The following is a 10,480-nucleotide window of genomic DNA, read 5'->3' as shown; positions in this document are numbered from 1 at the left end:
CCCTGGGATCTGGGGCTCTGTGCCACTGGACTTGTGCTCTGGGGACTGCCTCTCCCAAACGGATGGCTTTGCCACCTCCATCTGGAGCCATTCACCTAACCAGCTGGTTTCTCCCCGATGCCCTCATCAGTGCTCTAGCCCTTTATGTGACCTGGTTTGCATTGAGCTTTCCGGGGTGTCCCTCCTCTTACAGTGACTCCAGGAATCTCGAGGCTTCCCTGCCCCTCCTGCAATTGTGCCCAATTTCCCTGCTGAGCACTTTTCTGACAGGGAAAACTCCAGCACAGATTTTTTTTTAAGTTCCTGCTTCTCTAGAGTTGGGCTTTCCTGTCCTGGAGGCTTTCCCTCCTCCACTTTATTCTTATTTATTTATTTGTTTGTTTGTTTTTATTTTTTATTTTTTCATCTTCCTATCTTGTTAGAAGGAAAAACTTTCTCCTATAGCATTCCAGCTGTTCTCTCTTTAAATCTCAGGTTGAATTCATAAGTGTTCGGATGCTTTAAAAGTTACGTAGGTACGTTTGTGGGACCAGGTGAGTTGAGGACCCCCTACTCTTCCGTCATCTTGCCCTCTTCATCAGGCAGACTCTGTGAGAGGGGAAGTGTGCATCAGATGTTACATCCCGAGAAAGAGGGGGGATGGGGAGATATAGGGAGGGGAGCGAAGCTTTGGCAGAGACCTGGGGGCTTCTAATACCTTGCATATCTCCGCTTGGATATCTACCAAGAGTGGTGGCACAAAGCGGGACAGGGGGCGCTGCCACTGCACTACAGCAGCATGTTACAGAAAGGCTTTGGGAAGCAGCGTGGAAGTTTTTTCAGTCTGGTGAGACATGACTGGAGGTCCCTGAGTAATGAGGCCCACAGCTTATAGGAGAGTATCAGAGAAAAACCCCTGAATGGTTAGGGACAAAACATCGGCAGCATTGTTTCCGACTGAATGACTGTGATCAGCTTGACTTTACATATGTCCTTCCAAGAAAACTGCACAACCTTATGGATAAAAGGAAGCAGGGCACTTCTTCCAGAGCAGAGGCCAGATGAGAACCAAATGAGTCTACAATACGTTATTGTGGCACAAATCAAAGAAGTGTTCTGAGAATCATAATGACAGGTCAGACAGGTCATCTGCCTTAAAGGATTCTACCCTGGGCAAATTTTGGAGAATGTGACTATCAGAATTAAGTATTCTGATGAGATATTACAACCAATTAAGTGACTATAAAACCTGAGTCCATTGAGAGGTGAACTAATAAATCATAAGATCAAAAGTTTCATGAGGCATAGGATACATACAAAGTTTTAAGTACTTCCCATCCCTTCCCCCCCAAATTCTTATTAATTATAAAGAGGAAAATTGGGGATCCCTGGGTGGCTCAGTGGTTGAGCACCTGCCTTTGGCCCAGGGTGCGATCCTGGAGACACAGGATTGAGTCCCACGTCAGGCTCCCTGCATGGAGCCTGCTTCTCCCTCTGCCTCTCTCTCTCTCTCCCTCTCTCTCTCTCTGTGTTTCATGAATAAATAAATAAAATCTTTTTTTAAAAAAAGAGGAAAATTGGGGATCCCTGGGTGGCTCAGCGGTTTAGCGCCTGCCTTTGGCCCAGGGCGCGATCCTAGAGTCTCAGGATCGAGTCACATCGGGCTCCTGGCATGGAGCCTGCTTCTCCCTCCTCCTGTGTCTCTGTCTGTCTTTCTCTATGTGCATCATAAATAAATAAATAAATAAATAAATAAATAAATCTTAAAAAAAAAAGAGGAAAATTGTAATTTTGCAGTGGAGAAGCCTGACGAGTACTTTACCAAACAATCCCCATGAACATCATCAGTAGTGGGCAAATTGAAATTCTGCTCTACCCAATAGGATGCAATTGGAAAAACACAGTATTTCTTTCCAGCAAAGATTCTTAACTTGAGTCTAAACACGTGAGGCAATATCAAAGAAGCCAAACTCAAACCGAGGAACACTACAAAATAATTAGCCTGCAATCTTGAAAAATGTCAAGGTCATGACTAATAGATAAGACTTTTCTGTGACTTTTCCGAAGTCAAAGACTCCAGAGCAAGATAAAAACTAAATGCAATGATTCTGAACTGAACCCCTTTGTCACAAAGATATTATTGAGCTATTTGGTGAGACACAAATGAGGTCTAAGGATTAAATAGCAGTGATGTATTAATGTTAATTTATTGATTGTGTGAGTTGCATTGGTCATGGGAGATTGTTTTTTGTCCATAGATATTAACACTCAATTATTTCAGGGTGATGGGGCATTGGGTAGACAGCTTCATCTCAAGCAATTTAGAAAAAATAAGTTAACCATCTATGGTTGCAAGGTTTTCCTACATATGTGATTGTTTCAAAATAAACATAACAGTAAAATAAGCCATGTGAAATGAGCATTGTTTTCATGATTTATATGTTATCCTAATTTTTCTTGCTTTGATTTTAAATGTCAGTGGAATGAATGTTTTCATAAAAAGGCAATCTGCATGAAAAAACATTGAAATACAGAAAAAACGGATTGTATACTTCAAATAAATCAAGATAATTTTGACCACTGAAATGATAGGAGGCTTTAAATTTGAGCTAGCTAATCACAATAAAAATAATTGTAGAGTTTACTGTTTGCATTCCTACAAAACTACAAGACACATGATACTATTTTAATTTAAAAAGAAAAAAAAAATAAGGCTTTGGTTTCTTTTTGCATTTTTGTTTTACCATGATCTAGTTGACTCGTGGAGGCTTTCTTTTAAAAAAAGACACATTTTTAAGCATAAATCAAAATTAATTGTCATTTTGTAACTGCTACTTTATTTAGCCCTTTATGAAGATGGGATTTGGATTCTGGTTGTCTGCACCGAGTGCCAGGGTGGGGGAGTACAATGCAATAATTGATGATTTCAGCAATTTGGTGGCAGCTATCACAAAGAGTAGATCATGGGTTTGTCTCCTAGGACACTGTGAAATGATAAATTTATCTGTAGTTTGTATATTATACACACAGACATCCTTTTGGAGCAAACCTTATGGTTTGCTGACTATAAATACTGGTGAAATGATAATGTATGGAAGCAAGGAAATTTTTCTGAGTTTTGTTCTGTTTTGTTTTGTATTTCCCTTTGGGGAAATCTTTCTTTGCTAATCTGCTTCATTCAGTTAAACTCATATCAAATCTTTTATTTGTGGTTCAATATTTGCTTTAGATTTTGCTTAACTTCTCTTGCTATAGTTGTAGGTTGTAACTCTCCAAAGTGTTTGGAGGTCCAGCTTACACGTGACCAGCTATGACAAATAATGCTACCTCTGTGACTCTGCTTATAGTGACTTTTAAAGTTAATTAAGATTGATGGGAAAAGCCGCTCTGTGTGTGATGGCAAGTAGCTTTGCAAAAGCCGTGATACTCTAGCTTTATGCAACTATTTCCGATGCCTTTCTGTGCTCTCACGGAGAATCTGTGAAACACACATTTGACTTGTCTGTGCTCCTGAGCGCAGCAGGATGGAATTTCTGATAACCCCACAGACTATCGGGAGAACGGTAGGTGCACGCAGCACATTTTTGGGAAACAAAGCAACCGTTTTATATTTGATCTCAATAGAGCTGGGGATAACTGATGCTTATCCGCTGGGGTCTCAGAGAGCGGCTTACCATTATTCTCTGGGCCCTGAATGCACTTGGACTGTATCCTGAGAAAAGACTCATTCATCAGAGAACCGCAGTCTGTGGGGAAAACCTTCCCACGACAGCCCTTGGGACAGCTTTTCTATATCACACTTCACTTCCACTCTCAGATGGAATCCGCATGACACTGAATCTCTTCCATGGGGTCAGGTTCTAAGATCAGCATGGGAAGTGAAAATGTATATCATCAAGATAACATAACCAGTGAACTGAGGCACTGGCTGTGCCAGAGGCAGACGGGGGGAAGCCCACCTGAGAGCAGGGCGCGGCGATGCCTCCTCTGGCCGCACCACGCTTCTCTGCGGGGCTCATAGAGCCGCTACCCACAGCGCACTTGGCCATTTAAAAGCACCTGCTAAATAAATAAATAAATAAATAAATAAATAAATAAATAAATAAATAAAATAAAAGCACCTGCTACACGGATCATCCCATTCCATCGGTATGTGACCTACATACGGCAGCTCCCTATTTTTAAAATTTCTCAAAAAAGGGCTCAGTCTAACTGACCTGCCTAAAGAACCTCACGTCGGACTCACGTTTTCTATTTGCTGGATCTCACCTGCTTCTTTTTAAGAAAAGGGCCTTGGGGTTCTGGCATCTGTTCCCCAAGGCACAGCAGCGTTTCGCTGTTGTTATTACGGTTCAGGGCTAGGCCCAGCCCCAGAGCGTCAGCTTGGGCTCAGATCCCTGGGCTTCTGTTCTGTCTTAGTTAGTACCCTTCGCAGATCTTTAGTTCTTAACCTACTATCCTAGAAAGGTGATCAGTCTCCCTTCACGTCACCCCCTCCCCATTAGACAGATAGCAGATGTCCCGGGATTATAAGTCGCGGTGCCCTGCTTCTGTGGCTATAAAATTGAAAAAGTTACATGAGTCACCCATTCATTCTCGGCTTGTTTCTTGCATCAGTTTAAATGTCTACAGGCCAGAATCGATGATGTGAGAATAAACAACACTTCTAATCTCTTTCGTTGCTATCGTTCTATCATTCCAGGCTTAAAACACAACATCATTTTTTTTTTTCCTCCTCTCTCTTCCTCTTTAATGAAATCTTGACAGCTCAAGCAATGTGTTATATAACCTCGGAAATAGATGAAAAAAGGTCTTTTGCCACTTCATCATCCCTAATCTTCATCTATATGCAAAATTGTCACCTTCTAACAGATTTTACTGATCTTCATTTATACATTAAAAAACAAAACAAAACAAAACAAAAAAACAAGCATTTCTATGAATGCACACTCTATTTAAAATATTCTGATGAGGGGTGCCTGGGTGGCTCAGTTTGGTTAAGCATCTGCCTTGGGCTTGGGTCATGATCTGGGGTCCTGGGATCCAGCCCCAGTAGGGCTCCCTGCTCCGTGGGAACCCTGCTTTCCCTCTCCCTTTGCTTGCCTTATTCCCTACTTGTGCTCTCTTTCTCTGTCAAATAAATAACTAAAATATTTTTAAAAATATTCTGATGGGTTCCCAGGGCATTTGCCCAAATAATTTACTAAAATAGATAAATAGATACCTGATCACAAATGGGGTATTCCATCACTGAAACACTTAGAATGGGTAATGTTTGCTGTTGCAAATAGTTCAAATATATATAACAGATGAGGAAAAGCTACTTTCATTGTAAACAACTCACATTACAGTAACCTTCCTCAGGACAAAACTGTAGACGCTGTGCACTTGAATTTTGATTGAATGGAAAAAGTAATATAGAAAGGAACATCGACTTGTGGATTTAAAAAATGTGTACACTTTATAAAATCTGACTCTTATCAAATTGTAAAGGAATCAAAGAGTGTATTTTTATTTGTTGGGAGTACATGAGTTTATATAATATAAGTTTGTGTTTTTTTACATAATTATAACCCATGAAGATGAACAACGCAGGAGATAGTTTATCAAGGTAATAATTAGCATTCTTTATGATTTTAAAGTACATCTATATAATTAATAACACCCATAATATAAATTCTCTCTCATAAATATAATTTTGTTTGACAATAAAAAGGGATTTCTGGGATTTTCTCCCTCCTGAAATTATTTAAATTTTCATAAATAAAATGTGAATCTTCTCAACTGTTTCTTATCCCAATTGGTGCGCTTTTTAATTTATTCTTGATTTTTTGGAAATAACAGAGGGCTATTCGTTAGTATCTAAGTTTTAATAGTTGTATTTAATTGATTCTGGTTCAGTTTAATAATAGATGATAAAACGTGGAGAGTTTAGACTAACCCTGATTTTAGTCTTTAATTCTCCATAATTTCTTGACATGACTAAAGGGGAAATTCATGAGAGTCATATAGAACCTCTGTTATATGTATTTATTGCCTCTGAGGTTTTAAATGTGAGATTGGTGTATGCCTGGACCTGAGCCCTTGTGAACATATGTTCACAAGAGGCAAGAGGGCAAGAGAGAAATTTTATGAAAACCAATCTATATAATTCAAAATTCATACCTGTTTAGTATGACTCATAGAAAAAAAACAACTCTGATATCAAAAGATACTCAATCTTTTTACTGAATCCAGATCATATTATCTACACTGTACCTACAGGAAAATTTTTCATGAACATAAAGGAACTAAGCTTCAGGGACCCTCCTCCCTTTCAGAGGCCTTCCTAAGGTCCTGAACAAACAATGTGTTCACATGGTTTGTGTGTTCACATATGTCTGTAAAATCTGCAAAAGTGACATACTTAGTTAGGATCACTCTTTCTTTCCATTCACATTTCCCCTCCATCACCTGTTCTCTTGAGCTGCTAGAACAGCTATGAGGAGCTGCTAAGGGAAGGTTGAGTGACGATACTTTTAGTGGGTATAATGTTGTGGTTCACATCATTTCCCCATATAGCTCACTATTGACAGCTGTCCTGGGGAGGAAGTTGCTTCCAAGAATGCACCTGCTTCCTCCATCCCATCACACTCCTGCTCTCAGCTGGACAGTCCAGGACCTGTACCCCCATTGTGATATGAAGTGTTCTGTGCACACACACACACATTCCAGGGATGTGGCCCATGGAGGAAAAGCAAACTCAGCAATGTATGGAGTCAGAATCAAATCTGTAGGAGTCTGAAAACATCATATGAAAACTGTTACTGTTATGGTCATGGAACCGTTATCAGTTGAAAGTTCTTTTTTGTCAGGAATATTTCTAATACATTGTATAAAATTATAAATTTATCTTACGTTTTATTTTTTCTTTGTTGAGTATCATGCAAAATGGCATTTATCAAAATTCTTATATTTGCACAGCATAAATTGCAGCAGCACTACCAAAAATGGATATGTTTGGAACAGCTCAGATGGGAAAGAATCTGACAGAAATTTCCCCAAATTTGATAAAAATCCTACAGTTGTGCAGCCGAAAGGATTTTTTTTCTAAACAATCAATAATGTAAAGCAAATTTTGATTAGTCGAGCTAAAAGAGCCACAAAATTATCTTTTTATCTCTACAGAAAATATTACAAGTGATATTGTGTTATGGAAAGGCTGATCAAAGTGTATGTAGCTAAATATTAAGTGTGTGTATTGTAGAGTTTGTCAAGCAATCAGTTACTAAGAATATGTGCATTTTGGAATTTGGAGTATTTTTTATTATTTATTATTTGTTGAGTTTTTTAAAAGATTGACTTTTTAACAACTTTGAGACTCTTAACATACGAAAACTGCATATATTTAAGATATATAATTTGATGTTTGATATATGTATACAATGTGAAAGGATTATCACAATCAAGCTAAACAGCATATCCATCACCTCACATAGTTACAGCATGTGTTCATGTGTGTATGTGTGCATGTGTTGAAACTAAATTTAAGGTCTATCCTCTTAGCAATTTCAGTATACTGTACAGTATTTATAATTATTATCATCATGCTGTACATTAGATGTCTTTCTTTGCATATCTTTTTATTTATGAGTTTATATCATCTCTTAAAATGGAACTTTATATGTACATCAGACCCCATAGAACTCTGCTCACACCTGGATGTATTTGATTTTTTTTTCTCTCTCTCTTTCTATTTTTTTAAAAGATTTTATTTTTTTTAAGTAATCTCTACATCACAACCTTGAGATAAGAGTTGTATGGTCCATTGACTGAGCCAGCCAGGTACCCCAACTCTCTCTCTCTCTTTTGTTTTTTGGTAGATGTTTTGAAGACAACTTTTTTTTTTCAGAAATAAAATCATAAAATTATAAGATTATTTTTAATTCTAAAGACTTTTACGATTTCTTAAGACTCAAGATTCTTAAGCTACGTTAGATGCCAAATAAAGACAACAAGTCCATTTTTTGGAAAACTAGTCATAAAAGGTAAATAAAAGGAATTATTTTAGTATTACTAATTGATTAAATACCACAAAGTATTCATAAAAATTATCTAATATTGTTGTTTTTTTTTAATTTTTATTTATATATGATAGTCACAGAGAGAGAGAGAGAGAGAGAGAGGCAGAGACACAGGCAGAGGAAGAAGCAGGCTCCATGCACCGGGAGCCCAATGTGAGACTCGATCCCGGATCTCCAGGATCGCGCCCTGGGCCAAAGGCAGGCGCCAAACCGCTGCGCCACCCAGGGATCCCCTCTAATATTGTTTTATGAAAAGAAGCAACATAGTGTATATTTTGATGAATTAATAAATTCCAAATAAATTTTAAATCATCAAATAATTTTTAATACATTTTGAAATATACCTTATCTTTAAGGGAAAACATGATGTTGGAAAAGGTACCAAAATTATAAAAACAAAACACATTTATATAATATGAATATAATACGAATTTTTTAAATTTATTAAACATAACTATTCAAATTTTTGTGCACTTTGGAATTTTTATTAGACAAAGAGTAGTCACCACTGATTAAATATGTGTTGATTGAATTATCATGCCTATCCAATTAAAGTATAATAAACAATTCTTATTTTCATGGTGTGTTTGTGTAAAATTCCCGAAACTGCATTTCTGTCATTTCGGATTTCTGAACACATGCTATGAAATAACATGCCCCAAATTCTTTTCCTCCTTTTATTAGATTATAGGTGATTTGTTTGCATGAACTGTGACGGAATAAGACATGTTAAAATGAGATTATTTAGAAAAACTAATTCAAAAGACTGGAAGGATTCGGAGAAACATGAGAACATGAGAACAGTTTCTGTTAAAAGAATCCACTTTTCATCTAGATTGTCGCTTTCTAATTAAAGAACACACACTTAAGTCACCTAGGAAAGCAGCACTGGAAAAAGAGGCTTCAGGAAGAAACCTGCGCAGAAGTCTTACCCGCAGAGGGCAAAGCCCCCTGTCCGTTCTTGCCTCCAAGTCGGCTGCACACAAATTAAACTGCACTTCAGGAAAAGTGGTTTTGAATTGTAGACACACATTTTAAAATAAAACTTGTGGAGTTCTTCTCTGTCGAAACCATCTGAACTGTCAGTTTAGCTAACCTTTGTTTGCCTGTCACTGAGTTCCCGTGATTAAATGTGAAGATTATAATCATTAACCATGCCAGGGGTTCACTGTGGGTGGAATTTGATGTGCAGATGACATTCTGTTTATACGATGAAGTCAAAATCAGACTTCATTTTTTCTAGCTCAGCACCCCGAGGTCTCTGGGTTAGCTACCCAGGGCCAGAGGCACTCGTGTTTCCTGACTGTAGATTAAATCCTGTATTTTCAGCGGCTGGGGACTATTTCCCTACATCCTGTGATCGCTGCCTCCCCTTGAACTGAGACATGGACATATTTGACATCGTAGGGGCGGCTTAATTGAATCATTTTCATCCATTTAAAAATATCATTTTTTTAAAACATTTTGTCCATTAAGCGATTTTTAATGAATATGTTCCTTTGTCCTGTTAGCTTCTTGCTATAAATAGCAGTAACATAAAGAATGTCAAATATTGCTGAAGTTATTCGGCTACACATGCAAGCAGAGCAGATAGAGGCTCAGCAGACTAAGTGATAAAGTGATTTCTCCAAGAGCTAGTTTTTAATACCTTTCTCTATATATTACGATGTGCGATAACTTTAACTGTGTTTATTCACTGTGTGAAAGGAAATTAGTAAACTGGTAAGCAATTTAAATTCAAGGAACGTACTTTCTTTTGTTTTCCTTTTAAGTTGAATTAAACTCCATTTGAGATGACCACAAAACAAACCTGTATTTTTGGCTAAGATTTAACGATGAAAAGAATGCTATGTTGAAGGACTATAACATATTTATATTTATATTATTTTACTCCTGACACTTGATTTTTTTTTTAAATTGAGGGCAGATTTGTAGTTTGCAATTTTTACTCCCTACAATAGATTAAAACTTTATTCTAAATAAGCAAATTTGCCATTCAACAAGCTTCAAAAAGTACACCCTCGGTGGTTGATTTAACTGGTTAAAACACATTGATTTACTGACTACCTGAGCTTCTAAGATACAATGAACACAATCACTAAGTAAGCCACGTATCAAAGAAAAGAAGTAAAGCTCCTCCATAAAACACTTCTGATTTAAAATCACATTCCTAGATTCTATTAGGCTTTATTAATTGATACATTAAATAAAATTAGAAATAACCAAAATTCAATTAATATTAATAACTTTTTTTGCCAATCAGTAAAAATATTATTTGCCATCCAAGCATAACCTGTCAACTTCAAATAACATCTCAAACATCCTTGGAAGTAATGAGTTTTGCACGAAAAGTAATAAAGTAAGGCTGTATGGTTCCAAGTAACTATAGATATAGTTTCTCATAAAAGAAACCTGATGCCATTTGCAACATATACATT

The 10,480-nt window shown here is 37.3% G+C and overlaps 1 long non-coding RNA gene across 1 annotated transcript in view; it reads right to left on the bottom strand.

The window, feature by feature from the left end:
* Window positions 1-381: 381 nt before the first annotated feature.
* The window catches only part of LOC144287429 (uncharacterized), a 52,315-nt gene continuing 42,216 nt past the window's right edge, over window positions 382-10,480 (bottom strand). Inside the window, exon 4 of the long non-coding RNA XR_013355235.1 lies at window positions 382-588. This is a non-coding gene — a long non-coding RNA (uncharacterized LOC144287429). The remainder of the gene's footprint in view (window positions 589-10,480) is intronic.

This window comes from Canis aureus, chromosome 17 (genome assembly GCF_053574225.1).
Source record: "Canis aureus isolate CA01 chromosome 17, VMU_Caureus_v.1.0, whole genome shotgun sequence".
Taxonomy (NCBI): Eukaryota; Metazoa; Chordata; class Mammalia; order Carnivora; family Canidae; genus Canis; species Canis aureus.
The sequence above is the reverse complement of the archived record's forward strand: the minus strand, read 5'-3'. Positions and strand labels throughout refer to the sequence as shown.